This window comes from Callospermophilus lateralis, chromosome 10 (assembly GCF_048772815.1).
Source record: "Callospermophilus lateralis isolate mCalLat2 chromosome 10, mCalLat2.hap1, whole genome shotgun sequence".
NCBI lineage: Eukaryota > Metazoa > Chordata > Mammalia > Rodentia > Sciuridae > Callospermophilus > Callospermophilus lateralis.
The window spans coordinates 44657731-44673189 of NC_135314.1; the positions used below are offsets into that span (position 1 = coordinate 44657731).

Consider the following 15459-nt stretch of genomic DNA (forward strand, 5'->3'; position numbering starts at 1 on the left):
TATTAAAAGAAGTTGACTATGGAAAAGGGAGACGGCTTTTGTTGGTACATGGAGGGAAGGCGTAGAGTATGTGAATGGAACTTCCCGAGGGCCAAGGGTGGAGAGCTATTCCATTCTGTGAAGTTTAGAAATCTGGGAAGTCGGGTGTCTTTTGCTGCTATTGTAGAAACTGTTCTGATTTTATTCTCTCTCTGCAAGAAACTGGTTTCACGGGGCTTGGGAGATGGGGGATTGTCTTTTTGTTTTCTATGAGATTGTACTGTCTAAGTTTGGCCTCCTAAAAATCCATTCCCCAGCAAATTCGAAATTGTGCCTCTCAGTGGAAATAATCTTGAGACTTCTGATATTCTTGAAGACCACCAGTGTTGAGGAAAATCATTGCTTGATTAAACTTCATTTTCCTTATTTTATTTCTTTCTGCCCCTGGTGTGTACTGGGAGAACGTTGATGCAGGTGTTCAGAGGCCTGGGTATATAAGTCTTGGTTTTGCTCCAAGACTTACTTGATCATCATATGATCAAAGGCCTGATTAATTCATGTCGTCTCTCAAAGTAAGAGGGCGGTAACCAGATCCACTGGATCCAGCCCCAGACCGCCTGCCATCCATGGTGGGCTCTGAATGGCCACCCTACCCTAGCTCCTAGGTTCTCTTCCTGGTAGTTGGAAGAGTTGAGGTGTACCATTTTTAAGCTCTTTCCCAACTTTGAATATATAACAGGGATTTGAAGACTGAATGAGATGTTATACATGAAGCAACTGTACGAGGTAAATGTTTCCAATCACAGCAATAAGAATGGGGGTGATAGATTTTCTAGTATTTGAATTTCCCTTTTGAACACAAAGGAGAAGTTTTACAGCAGGCCCCTGCCCTGGAATACTTGTGTGCTGGAATATACACTGCATAGTTCTTAAAAAAGAAGTAATAGTTCTTAATGAAATAAAACCTGTAATGAGAACTTACCAAGAGGTGTTGAGATTTTCCAGCTCTCTTTGGCTCACTAGCTCTCATTTTTCAGGCAAGAAGACTAAAGTTTAGAGATGTCATGAGGTTGCAGAGTTAGAAACTTGTTTCCAACTCATATTTCTTTCTTTTTATTTGGCATACTTCAGTTATTTTTTTTTTTCCTTGTCTAAAATGTGTCTGATAGATCTGTTTCTTTCATTGCCATTATTGGGATGAAACTCTTTTTCCAAGAGATTTGAGATATGAACGCTGAAGAACCACCCTTCTTTTTCCTCAACATTCTGAGAGAAAATAGTAAAATGGAAAGTGCTAGCAACTGATCTGAGTTTAGGAGGCGTAGAGGTAGGCCACGAGAGTGGTGCACTTCAAGCCTGGTGTTGTCGCTGTGGTCAATCAGGCTTTATACACCTGGGGAATTCAGAAGCAGTAACACCCTGGGGATGTGTAAACACTCCTCTCATTTTCCACAGGTGGGACACGGAGACTCGGAATTGGAAGTGAAGCCAGAATCCAGTCCGTTGATTCTCAGTCCAGTGCTTTTTCCACTGTGCAATCATTGGAGGGAAGATATTTTTCCTCAGTTGGTAAGTCCTACACAGAAAACGAGACATTTCTCTTTCAATGTGCATGATTTAATGAATTTTAAAATTCCGTGGTTTTCATGTAAAGCTTGGGTACCAGTAACTCGGATTCAGAAACAGAGAAGACCAAGATGTCCTTCTGTTAAAAAATTGATTTTGTTGGCAACAGACAAGATATAATAATGCTAATAAAATGTGTGGCAAAGCAAAGGCAAGACTCGGCTCTTGGAAGGTGGCATGTGGAGAATTTGGAGGAAAATTTGGAGTAGTGGCGATTTTAGGTTGCCAGTAATTGTATTGCTTCTTTCTTTCTCTTTTGGCATGAAAAGAAGTGTTCTTGAAATTGAGAGACCAAAATGAAAATGTCAGGCAACAGCGATATGAGCATATGTGAGGAAAGAAAGCAATATTACTGTCTCTGTTCATTCCTTTATTCCTTTGTAAGGTGTGCTGTCTTTTGGGACCTCACTTTACTTTCACAACTTTTTGAGGTAGGGGAGGCTAGCTTTGCTTAGCAGAGGGGATGAGCCTTTATGTTAATGAGCTTGGAGGGGTTCCATTGTCATGGCCCTGACTGTGACTCTTGGTGCTCACCAAGAAAGGAAAAGGGCCACCAGGTAAGGTTATCTTTCCCTTGCAACTTGGAACATCTGTGTTTAGTGGGTAGAGCAGATCATCACATTCTTTTAAAAAAAAAAAAAAATGAACATGGCAAAGACGATCAATCACCTGAGCCGTGGTGAAAGCTGAGGGAAATAGTTGGGGAATTCTGGCTAAGGCTTCCGCTTAGGATTCTAGTTCTGTGGTTTCCATGTTGAGGGCCAAACCCTCTGTGCCCAAGCATTGGCATTATAGTGCGTAAATAATATGCTTCACCATGTTTGTGGTGTAGTTTTTTCAAAACAGAGCAGATGCTGTTGTGATTGATAAAATGTAACTTCATTTAAAAGTGTGGCTGAATTTGTAGTTGGCATTTTGTCACTCTGTCTTTTTAATGAATGTGCAACTGACTTTCCATGGGCCTGCTGATCTACATAACATAAAAGGCTGGAGCTCTTTGACGTTGACTCTTTAACATTGTAGTCTGTTAAAATCTCAAACATGGTCCCGCTAGCATCGGTTTAAGCATGAAATGGGAATCTGTGTTAGCTGCTCCACCTGTTAAGTTTTCTCAGTGTTTAAAATTAAATTGTGATGTATATGAAGCCTGGCCCTTAGATTTAAAGAACTCAAGTGTGTAATGACAGACTGGGAGAGATTGCTTTAACAGAAGCAAGCCAGAAAACACCCAGAGGGTTGTTTTTTTTTTTTCTTTTGGTGGTGTTTGTTTTTTTTTTGGTTGGTAAGCTGGTTTTGGGCCTTTTGTCTTCTAAAATGCCAGTGCAGCTTCAGACTATATTAAGGGGAATATGGTATCTAGAACATGGTAGATGGATGATCCTGCAAACTTAGAACACCTGGAAACTGGCTAATCCAGAGCTAAGGTAGACTTCAGGCTCAGCTTGAGCAGGGCTGCTGTTTCTCTGCATTCTTGTTCTGCTGGCTTTTGTGTGTGTCGGCTTCATCCTCAGGATGTTGTACCTCATGGTCACGAGTTATTTGCCTGCTTTAGCCCAGGTTATCGGCATCCTCCTTCCTATCTGAGGGAAAGAGAGCCTTCTTTACCATATTCTCACAGGATTACTGTAGAGTGCTGAACCAGTAACAGGCCAAGCTGATGGGACTGCTTTAATTGGCATGTATGAAGTAGAGTATGAATTGAATTTTGAGACAATCCTATCTGAACCTCGTGGCCACGAAGCAATGGAGAACAAGCAGCTCCTCAAGGAATATCCAGGTACTACTAAGAGGAGGAGAGGTTGTATGCGGACAACCATGGACATTCTTTATTCCTGTTTACCCCCGTCAGGGCCCTCCAGGGTGTATCAAGTTGTAGTTCATGCTCACCTTCTGAAAGGGACATTAGCCTGCTGAGCTCTACGTGAGGATGCTGAGAGGACCAGAAATGGTGTCCCACCAAATGCAGGAATGATTCCGTGAAAAGGCAGGACACCGGGGTACACATGACCATGGGCTTGAAGAACCCAGGCAGTAGAGGGACGGCATTTCTTGTTCACGTGTGTATCCTTGTAATTGAGTGGGGTGCTTGGTACATAACAGGTGCACATGCATCTTCATGGATAGAAGGAATAAATCCACAGGTAGAGTGTCCCTTTTCCTGAGGGTGTTCTACCAGGCATTGGCTGAGTCTCTGTTAATCAGTCATAGGACGCGAGCACAAGTGAGGCTGGACCGCTTGGTTTTGTGAGAGTGAAATGAATGACTGAACAGGAAGAGACTTTGGGGACCGTTATGGCTTAGGAAGTCTGTGAGTGCCTATAAGGGCAGACACTGGTGGGATGGGGTAAAGAACAATCTCTCTGCTCTCGTTTTCCCTGTCTCAGAATCAGAGGTGGTAATCATTGCTTGTCTGCTTCTCGTGATGTTTAGAGCAGGTGTGTTCATAGATGCTCAACTGTCTACTAAATGATGAAGTGTGGTCTGGATGTGATATATTATCACAGATTTTTCTTTAAAGATTCATCTTAAATGTAAAGAAAAATAAGATGATAAGTCAACTACCCAGCATTGCTTCTGGTGCATAGCCACATGCTCCTTGTACCCTGTCTTCCCATCCCAATACCCTGTCTTCCTCAAGATTGGATGGGCACTAACTCATCCTCAGTCTTGAAAAGCAGTTAGATCTGGAGCCTTGTTTGATAATGATAATTAAAGTTGAAATATAATTATGTATTGTAAAGACTTTCACATTTGTTTTTGCCTGAGGGCAGTGGGAGATTGAAGGAGGTGGATCCAGAGACCAAGGATGCACAGTGCTTGAGATCCCAGAGAAGCAATGTCTAGTTGTTTGACTCTTGCTTCGTTTGGTTAGATAATCACACCTTCTGCTCCAGGCATGACTGGCCCAGTGGGAGTCAGGAAGGGAATTATTTCCCTCTGTTGATCCCTAGGTACAATTGTTGACTGTTGCCAAGGGCTTTCAGTTTTAATATTTTCTCTTTGGTCCTGAGAAGTATCAGGTATTAGTTTCTGCCGGAAGCAAAACATTGGTCACTTCCGACAGAGGTGAATGTCTTGGCTCTCTACAAATACTTGGTCAGGTGTTTCTGGGTATTTGTGACCATCTGTTTAGCCAGATTTTATTGCTTTTTTTCTATTTGCTTCCAAGTTTAAATAAGAAGACTCCCTGGGTTTGAGCAGTGACCCACCTAGTCTCCAAGAATCTGTGGCTCTTCACTAACTTTTTGCAGGAAGTGTGTTCACCATTCATGAAAATAAACAGTAAAGCTAGCTCTTTTTTTGTCCTTCTTGTTACTTCCATATTCTTATATTTCAGTGCAGATACCTCTATTCTACTTTGGGAATGGCCCTAGGAGATTAGAAGGGTTCTCATGTTCTCCCTCATTGGGTTACTATGTGACAGAAGGGCTCTGATACCTAAGTAGATGGAGGTTCCTTCGTAGTTACTGCCACATATCTACCCGTGGTTCATAAAGTATGTGCTTGTTTTCTGCCCTGATTCCAGGGTTTGTCTGGAGGGTAGTGAACCTCAAAATCTTTTGGACACCATGGTGAATTAGGTATAGTCCCTGATCCTAAGACTCTTGTAGTTGGGGAGAAAGACACACACACAAGAAAGTCATATACATGAGGAGGATATTGGTCACAACACACATTTATTAATCACTAGCTGTGTTTTAGGCCATATGCTAGATACTTGGAAAGATCTAGGGAAGTGGGTCATAGCTTCAGATCTCACAAAGCCTCGATGTAGGATTGGGAGAGTAGAAAGGATTGGGGATACTTTGGAAGGTTTCTAGGATGAAGGGATCTGATCTAGGAACTGAAGCTTTATGGCTCAAGCTCAGGTGGCTGGCAGGGAGGGACTGCCACTGGCCCACTGGGTCTGGACAGGTTCAAAACATGTTGGTGATATGAAAGAATGGTTAGAAAGTTCAGGAGCATCTCACCTCTGTGCGTGCTTCAATTTTTAGCTCATTGCCCACCCATGTGCTGCTATAGAAAGTGTCTTGCAGACTTTTTGAGGCAGTGAAATTATATCCACGGTCATGTCCATATGGGCAGAGAATGACTGAGTATATGTCACAGTCTACATTCTTAGGGACAAGGTTTCTTTTAAGAGTTCCTGATATTGAATCTCCTAGGATCTACTTAGGTCTCATGAAAAATGGTGGAGTTCGTAGGGAGCTATTAAAGGATCCCAGGACTAGATGTTTCCAACTTTGATGCTATATTAGTTATCTATTGTTGTATAAAAAAAAATTTGCCCACACACATCTCCTTGAAACAAGGAACATTTATTGTCTCATGGTTTCTATAGGTCAGGAATGTGGGAGCAGCTTAGATGGGTGCCTCAGGGTTTCTCAGGCGGTTGCTATCCAGCTGTTGTTGGACCTGTAGTCTCATTTTAAGGCTCAAATGAGGGAACATTCACTACTAAGCTTACTTATATGATTGTGGGCAGGATTAGTTCCCTAGAGATAGTTGGATTAAGGGCTTCGGTTCCTTGCCATGTCTGTAGGGCATCAGCCACATGATAGCTGGCTTCCCTTACATTAATGAGCAAGAATAGTCTGAAGTTGCAAGCCACAGACCTTTTATAACCTAATCTTGGCTACATTTTTCTCTGCCTTGTTCTCTTGGCTACAAGTGTTTCACTACATCCAGTGCATAGCCAAAGGGAGAGGTTGCAGAAGGGCATGACGACCTAGAGGTAGAGTTACAGGGGACTGTCTTAGGGCTGCCTGCCAGATAATCCATTCTGCAAGGGATGTGGTAAGGTGAGAGTAGAAGTTACCTGGAGCTACTTTATTAACTTAGCATACCTCTGTGGGTCAAAGTTACTTGAACACTTTTTGTGGGGGAAAATTCCATTTAAAAACCATAATATAAATGTATTTATACAATACAAAATGGGCATGACTTTTCAGAGAGAAAACACAAGTTTTCAATTAATGCTGTGCTCCCCTACCTAATATGTTTTTACTTTCCTTGGCAGTTAGAATTGTTTGGTGGAGATACTTGAAAGTTTTTGCTTGAGCCCTTTGCTGTATAGGTGAGACACTAAGAGTTGGAGAGGCGAGGACTCTCCAGGGCCACAGAGCCAGTAGGTAGCAAAGGGAGTATTCCTCAGATCCCTCTCAGTGTTTCCCCTTCCACCCCACCACATTGCTTCGGAACGAGTCTGCCCAACCTTTAGGCATGAGTTTGCTTCCTTTCTCATTCCCTTTCCTGTCCCAGAAACAGATTAGGGAAAAATAGGTCAAAATATGCCATCTTGAGCCTTGATGTCCCTTTCATTATACTTCAGGGATCTGGTTCTCCTGTTGGGTCATGCTGTGTCCTGAAAAGTTGCATAAATCAGTGTTACTTGGCTCAGACAGTGTGTCTGCACAACTATGAATAATATTTGTATTAGGAACAGACAAATGATATACAGCATTGCTGTGAGGCTGACGGGATCAGACATAAAACCTCCGCCAATACCTTCTGTCTGCAGAAAGTTTCTTTTCCAGGGCATCCGTCTCTTGCCCCCACCAAAATAGTCTTTTTATAAAACCAGGCTCAGGAATTCATTTTATGGAAAATGACAGGTTCCCTAAGAGTCCACCTTTATATTCTTAAAAAAAAATAATGGAAATGGAAAACTTAAAAATCATGGTCAAGCTATTAGTAGCCTTACAGCCAAAATGAAGAATGCACAACTTTGGTCATTAAAAATCTCACTGTCCAGATACAATACTACTCACTACTCTGACATCTTTCAACTCCAAATAGTTTTTATACTTTCGGTGCATTCAAAGTCTTTCTTTCCCTCCCTCCCTCCCTCCCTCCCTCCCTCCCTCCCTCCCTCCCTTCCTTCCTTCCTTCCTTCCTTCCTTCCTTCCGGGATTGAACCCAGGGATGCTTAACAACTGAGCCATATCCATAGCCCTTTTTATATTTTATTTTGAGACAGGGTCTTGCTAAGTTGCTTAGAGCCTTGCTAAGTTGCTGAAGCCAACTTTGAAATTTTGATATTCCTGCCTCAGCATCCTGAGCTGCTGGGATTACAGGCATGTGTCACTGTGCCCAGCTCCATTATTTCATTTTCACTGAAAGTCTAGTAAGAAATAGAATCTTTGAATGAAGGCAACATGACAAACAGCACTTAGAGCAGGAAGTCGGCATATTAGCTGCACAATTTTAAGTCACTTAATCAGTTTTCGAACCTGTTTATATATCTTAAAAAAAAAAAAAAAAACACACAGGGCAAAAAGTGGCTAGCTGAGTCTTTTGTGCTCACAAAGCAGCAAAACATATAGAGAGTGCCTGTTGAGCATGGGACTTCATGTGAAGAAGGTGCATGTCTCTTGGTTGCCTGTCACTAACTTTGCTGAAAAACACTCTTTTGTTCTTTTCTTTGTCAGGTTGTTGTCTCAGTATCTCCACTTTGCACTGTCCCCTTGGCGGAGTAGAGACTTGAATCATTTGCATATCACCCACCCCAGATTTCATGTTTTTTTGAATAACTAAAAGCCTTAACATTTGTAATTCAGCTCAATGACTCCCAGGGCATAAATTCAAACATCATAAGATGTTCATGTTTTCTGATATTTGGAAATAAAGTAGCTCTGGGTAAAAGAAAAAAAATTCACAAACTGTTTCATGGAGGTCTTTTGGGCATCCCACTAAAAGAGTGTGTTGGTTTCTGTGGTCAGACAGTCTTGTCCAGGGGTCCAGCCCTACACAGGTGCTGCCAGTGACTTTTCCATCTGTGGTGGCATGTTGCCGAATCTGCCCGGCTCTGACCCTCCTTGGTTTCTCCTTGGACTTCTTGAGGATGACATCACCTCGTCCTGCTTCAGTGGAGACTGGCTTGAATTATATCAGTTATTAAAAATGATCTAATATTTTCCTTTTAAATCTGAGGCCTTGGCTCGTTCTATGATGAAGCTAGTGTTTTATTTATAATAAGGTATGAGACAGCTATAGCCACTCTATGATGTCATCTAAGAATGACATGAAAACAAAATAGGCTTTTACATAATGAAAGTGTTCCTGTAATCCGTTTATAGCCAAGGCTTTTTTCCACATGGAGAATGGAGATATATTCTCTACTTTTCCTTCCACTCCTTTCTTACCTTTCCGCCCCACCCCCCCCATTTTGAGTCTTAAGTTCTTTAAGTTAACTTTTAAAATATTACCACTTAAAACTTTATAAAGTCCTGGGTTACCCCCCCCCCCCATCTTGTCTTCTCCACTCCCCCTCCCCCACTGCTACCTTCCATGGTATCTTTGTAGTTATTGCACTATTTCTACTCCGCACATGATTCTTTCTTGTCCTTGGAATGCACCCCTAACTTGGCTCCTCCAGGTAGTCTCCTTCTCCAGGCCCTCTCAGATGCACCTATTCCTCACTGCCCCTTGTTGGAAACCTTTTAGTTGTCCCTCACCCAATTTAAAATGATAGCAAGCTACCACTTTATACTCCAAGGAATATTCACAGAAAATGGGAGTTAGGGGAGGGAAAGTGATTTAGGGGAACAAGGGAAGGGGCCTATGTACTTTAAGATTTGCTCCTAAAGCTATGAAGTATGGACAGGTCAAGGTTTATCCTTGGGTTTCAGTTTTCTTCATCTGAGAAATACATGCTTTGAATTTCATTTCACATGGCTCAGAGGTGTACTGGCAATAGCTCCTTGTGGTACTCTGTTGAGAAGGATTCTGAGGCTGCATGCTAATTGAGTCAGGATCATTTAGAGTTGATGTCTGCTAAGTTTGTGGGTGAAGGAGTGAAATAAAGGCCTTCAAGAGGTCTTTTTAGACCAGATGATCAAAAGATCTGTTTTCCTTCTGGGACATTTTGATTTACTGACTGTTAGTGTCTTGACCATGGTTACATGGAAAGTCGGAGTCCAAAACACAATTCTTAGATACAGAGACTGGTTAAAATCTACATATTCTAATCACACATTTACCCAAATAGGCTGGCTGTGGGAGGCGAGAAGCTGGGTAAGAAGGATAAGAAGGTTTATGACTTACTGTATTTCCTCAAATCTGTATGTCTTTGAGGTACAGTGGGCTCAGGGGATGATTGTCAGCTCTTTGCCATCCAAGGAACTATCTGCCCTGTTCTAAATTATGTCAGTAATTTCAGTTGAAGGTCAAGGTCAAAAAGGTAGATAACCTTGCAAGAGTCTTGCTTAGATCAATCTTATCCCATGAATCCATCAGACTCCTTGCACCCTTCTTCCAACCTCAGACAGAATTCTTGGCTCTCAATAAAGAGTCAGATTGCCTGAGTAGTAGGTCAGCTCAGGATCAGATCATGGGAAAGTGGTAGAAGGGGAGAGAAGGGGAGGCAAGAAATAATTCAGGAGGAGTATAGGCACTAGAAACCAGAGGGGTAAAGAAGGAACTAGAAGCCATTGGTATGGAAAAGAGAAAGGGCTGGAGGAGGGAGGAGAGGTGGTCTTGTGGACATGGAAGGGACAAAACTCAGTTCTTTGTGACCTCAGAATGAATTCTGGGAGGAGTGGGTGGAAGCAACAGAAAGATAGTATGAGAAACAATTTTTAAAATGAAGCAAGTCACAGATGGAATGTGCTTTTTAGGGAATCAAAGTTCTCCATCATTGCTGGTATTTAGGTAGAAGGAATATGAAGTTGGACTCCAAAGTCAGCTTTTTGTTGCTGTGGGCAAAATACCCAACAAAAAACTCGGAGGAGGGAAAATTTAATTTGGGGTTCACTGTTTTAGAGGTTTAGTCCATGGTTGGCTGATTCTGTTGCTCTGGGATGAGGAGAGGAAGAGCATCATTGGTGGAAGGGTGTGGTGAAGGAAAACTGCTTACCTCATGGCAGTTTGCTGCAGAGGGAGAGAGGGAGGAGCCAGGGAGACAAGATATAAACCCCAAAGGCATGCCCACAGTGATGTGCTTTCTTCAGCCATTCCCCACCTTCCCGTGTTACCACCCAGCACAGTAGTCCTTGCAAATTACTGTCCAACAAATGGATTAATTCACTGATTAGGTCACAGATCTCCTAATCTCATCATGAGCTTTTGGGGGATGCCTCATATCTAAACCATAACAGAAACCTGTATGATGTGTTCCCTGTCTTGAGGGTCTAAAATTTTCTGAAGAGAATTTTTGTATGCATTTAAATAATTTCCCTTTTAAAATGAAGACTTCGTGGAGGAAAATGATTCTTCCTTTTTCCATAGACTTGGCACATAGACATGCTGACTTAATCTGAGGTGATCTTCTATTGCTGTTAGCATTATTGATGCAAGAAAGAAAAGAGCTTAACTTAGAATGTCTTAGTACTTTTTTTGTATGAATATATTTTTGAAGATGATTTCTGTGTTTCTTTTCAAGAAAGTTCATAGAATTATGTTCTTGTTCTTTTTTTTGGGGGGTGGGGTACAGGAGATTGACTAGGGGCACTTAACCACTGAGCCACATCCCCAAGCCCTTTTTATTTTGAGACAAGTTCTCACTAAATCGCTTCGGGCCTCCCTAAATTGTCGAAGCTAGCCTTGAACTTGCGATCCTTGAAACTTGGCCTCCTGAGACACTGGGATTACAGATGTTATCACTGTGCTTGGCTAGAATTCTGTTATTTAGGCTGTCTCTAACCCCTACCCCCATTAATTTGCTTTTTTCTGTTCTATTAGTGTGCTTTGCTTATGCATCCTCTAGAGCATTCAGGCCCCTTCCCTCTGCCATATAAACAGATTTTCAGTCTTCCTTCTTTAGAGGATCATAGAAGCTCATCAAGGATGTGAATCCTGCCCTATTCCATAAGAGATCCCTGGTATAGTGGTTTGCAAATAAAAATAATGACAACTCATTAATTTATCAACTCTTTATTGAGTACCTACTATATAGTAGACACTATTTTAGGAATAGAAGCAACTGTAAACAAGATCTGACAAATTGATTAAATATAAGAGCTTTATTAAAAGAAGAAAAATAAAGGAAGTTAAAAGTACAAAGGTTTAAGAGGGCACAGATTTTGAGTCGTTGGTCTTAGAAGGTCTTGCTGATAAGAGTACATGTGAGCTAAGACCTGAATGAAGTAAGGGAGCAACGAGAGACCTGGAGTGGGGTGGGAGGAAGAGTGCTTCAGGCTGAGTAAAAGTGGTTGCAAAGACCTTGAACCTGAAGTGTGCTTGACTCATGCATGTCAGGAAGAGGAGTCTGGTGGAGCTGGAGTGAAGACTGTAGGAGAGGTCACACATGCCAATAAAACAGTTGAAACAACAGATATTGGTTAAGTATGCATTGAAGATTAAGCATGCATCAAGGATGCCTTTATGATTTAAAGAATTCACAGAAACCTAATGAACAAGATGCTAAAAAATATTCCTGTTTTTCAGCTTTAAGATGCAAAGGATGGTGGATCAGGAGCTGAGACCATAGCTCTAGGTGGTGCAGAACAAGTCCAGGGGCTAAGGATTTTGGCTTCCTCCCACCTGTAGCCCTCTATGGTGGAGGCATGGAGGGCTGCTGTGCGGATGCTCTGCTCCTGCACAGCGCGCACCTGCAGGGACACTCGGCCCGTGCAGATGGGCAATTGCATGCCTAATCACCCATTCAGGCACCCACTTATTTGTTTTCCACATGCAAATGTGGGTTTTTTGCAGACGAATTTAATATATTTGTTGCTTCCCCATTTTATTTAAAACAAAACAAACGGCCAACCATGTCAGTTGAGGGTAGCAAATAGAAACATGAATATTATGGGTCTTTGCTGTCTGTGTCGATTACACGGCTGAAAGGGATTCCAGGCAAATGAGTCTTTTTCTGGGCTTAATTTTACTTTTGCTTTATATTACCCTTTCTTACTATCATTATTGGTTTTAAAGAAAGGTTTATTGGGAGATATGGTATTACTGTCCCTAAATCATTTTCTCAATACTTCAGGCTCCATATTTTTATTGTGTGTTTTCTATTTTTACCTTTTTAGTTTCTGAGCTTGGGGCCTATTGTTAAAAAAAAAAAAAAAGGGCAGTGGGATTTCCAAAGGCCATTGGCAGGTGATACCTGCAACTTCCTTAGCCTGAAAATAAACAAATAAACAAAACAAATTAGAAGTATTAGCCCCTATTGATGTGCTATTATTATTGATTATGCAACATCATGCAAAAAGTCACTTTTGTCTGTCAGTAGGCAAACGCCAATATCAGCTAGAGGTCTTGGGTGAGGGTTTGCATTTACATTTAATGCAATTCCAGAGCTCTTGGGTGGAATGTCAAAACTGGTAGGTATTTTAGATTCATGGCATCTCAATTACCTCACCTTACAGTTAGGGAAAGTGAGGCCCAGAGAAGCAAAATGAGGTGTTTGAGGTCCAAGAGAGTAAGCAGTAGAGCCTGGACTTGAAGAGCAGGAACTCTGGTTGACCTTCTCCTGGGACAATGGAGATGGCAGATGGTTGCTTCTGTGGCCTGGGACTGTGAAGAGACTGCTGGACCTCACAGAGATCATCTCAAGGTGGGGCTTGTTTGTTAATGGTGTATGTGTGTGTCATTTTTCTTTCATTGAAAAATCTTTTGGGTACCATATTTAAAGCAAAGACCTAGTAAGGTGAAATGTGGGTAGGAATTACTTGCAAATTGCCTAGCAAGATTGTTGAATGGATAATAGGGGAGAGAGAGAGAGAGAGAGAGAGAGAGAGAGAGAGAGAGAGAAAGAAGAAGAAAGAGAGAGAGAGAGAGAGTGTGTGTGTGTGTGTGTGTGTGTGTGTGTGTGTTTTGGTGCATAAGCGATAGAGGGTGGGATGGAGTCAAATAAACTCTATGGGAGATGTCAGACCATTTGGCAGTAGCAGCTTCATGTTGGGCACAGCATTTCTGAGCCAGAGGGAATCTAGTGATTACTTGTTGGACTGCTTTATTTTGTAGAAAAGGAAACTGATGTCCACAGTGATAGAGCCTTTCCCAAAATCATCCAACTTTAATTACATGGTTAGCATATTTAGAACAACATTCTTTGATGGAACTCATTTGGTAAAGTACAGTCTTAACTATCAAATTGTATTTAGCAGCCAGTGAGTAGGGCTGCTCAGGTTAGATGAAACATCTGCATTCTTTGGGCTTCTTCCCTCAGACATAGTTTTGGCAGGAGGAAAATGGCAAGGACTGAGAACTCCGTGTGCAGGCCATCCCACCTTTGCAGACATGAGCAGCCACATAATCTGAGATCACATAAATACTCAGTGAATGGACCTCCCCAGGGGCTTTATGAAAGAGAATCCTCTGAAAGAGATTTGGAGATTGAGGTCCGTTAGGTAACATTGAGTGGATCTTTTCTATGTTCTTAAATATAAGACCCTTTTTATTTTTAAATGTAAAATGTTAGGATGTTAGATTATGAGGCATATTTGCAAAGTTCAAAGTGATATTTTTGGAAATCGCATGACAGCAAGAATGTCCATATGTATGAAAAGGGCCAAGTTTCATCCAGGAGGTGTAGAGAGAAGGTGAATGTTCCTTGTAGTTCCTGCAAAAACAACATAGGATAGTGAGAAGCCTGTTGCTTTAGGAGAGGGTGGTGGTGCAGAAGGGACTACTGATCTAGTGAGAATCCAGCCTGCTGTGACTGTTCTCTATGTAGGCTTCTCTGCAGCTGTCTGCCCTAATGTACATACTGTACATTTTTCCAGCTGATACTGCATGGCCTGGTATAAATGCTCTGTGGAGTGCTGGGACCATCCCATGCACCAATAGCAGTCTCCTGTGACCGCATCTGACATGCTATCTTAGAGACTTAAGCCCTAATGCCCTTGCTTTTCTCTTCTCTCACTGTCTCCACCTACCTCTCCCCTTGGAAAAAAAAAAGTTATCAGAATTGTTTGAAGGTTTATTTATGTTGATTTATTTTGAAGTTTTGAAACTCATTTGTTTCCATCTCATGTATGTAACTGTTGTGATGTGACATCTACTTGATGTGACATGATATTATAATATGCTTGTAATATTTTTGTGTTTTCTTCTACTTAAAGTTTTCTTGGGTTTGGGGAAGTGTAGCTCAGTGGTACTAGCATGCACGAGGTCCTGGATTTGATCCCATGTACCCCAAACTAATAATAAAAAAAAATGGTCTTTCACTCCTAGCACCTTCAGCTTTTTATCTACATGGACAGCTTATTTTTGAAGAATCTTTAGAGAGTTATTGACTTTGTTAGAATTACTACTAAAGAAGCGATTCAGATGTCAGACTCTCAAATTTAACTTGTTTTTCTAGAACCATTAATTTTCCCGACAACTTCAAGGATTGGCAGTAGGGAATAGGACATTCTGAAAATAAGAAAAACTTGCCGAATGAGCTGCTAATTTCTAGCTAGGCACATGGAAAAAAGGTCTCCATTCCACTGACCTCTCTGCTCACTGGAAAACTTTGGGCTGGTGGATTTCATGATCCTGACGAGGCCTCTCAAGTTACAGTGAGTGATGAGGTTAAATGGCAGGGTAGAAGATGCACTCTTATTGGGCTAATGGGTGTTACAGAGACATGCTGTCCTTTGGCATTTAGACAGATCATTTTTTCCAGCAGGATAATGTTTAAGGAACAGCTCCGCCAAATACCCCAATAGATGGAACACATGAAGAATGCCCAGCAATTGTAGAGTCTGCCTTCACAGGGGTTAAGGTTTAGCATTGACAGTCGCCTAACTTGAGGATTCCTATTGGATTTCATCACCAAATTTTATATTTCTAGTTTGGGCTTGCTTCTCATTCCCTCCCCCCCAACCCCTTTTTTTTTTTATGGTGTCTCTATTTGATTCTTTTTGCATTCAGGTTAACGTGATATTAGAAAAATAATAAAAATAAAACGAAATACCA

At 41.6% G+C, this 15459-nt stretch overlaps 1 protein-coding gene across 4 annotated transcripts in view; it reads left to right on the forward strand.

The window, feature by feature from the left end:
• Lpp (LIM domain containing preferred translocation partner in lipoma) overlaps positions 1-15459 on the forward strand; it is a 650099-nt gene that overhangs the window by 61319 nt on the left and 573321 nt on the right. For all 4 annotated transcript variants that reach the window (XM_076868851.2, XM_076868854.2, XM_076868852.2 and 1 more), the window contains exon 2: positions 1435-1548. The gene's annotated coding sequence lies outside the window, so the exon portion shown is untranslated. The remainder of the gene's footprint in view (positions 1-1434; positions 1549-15459) is intronic.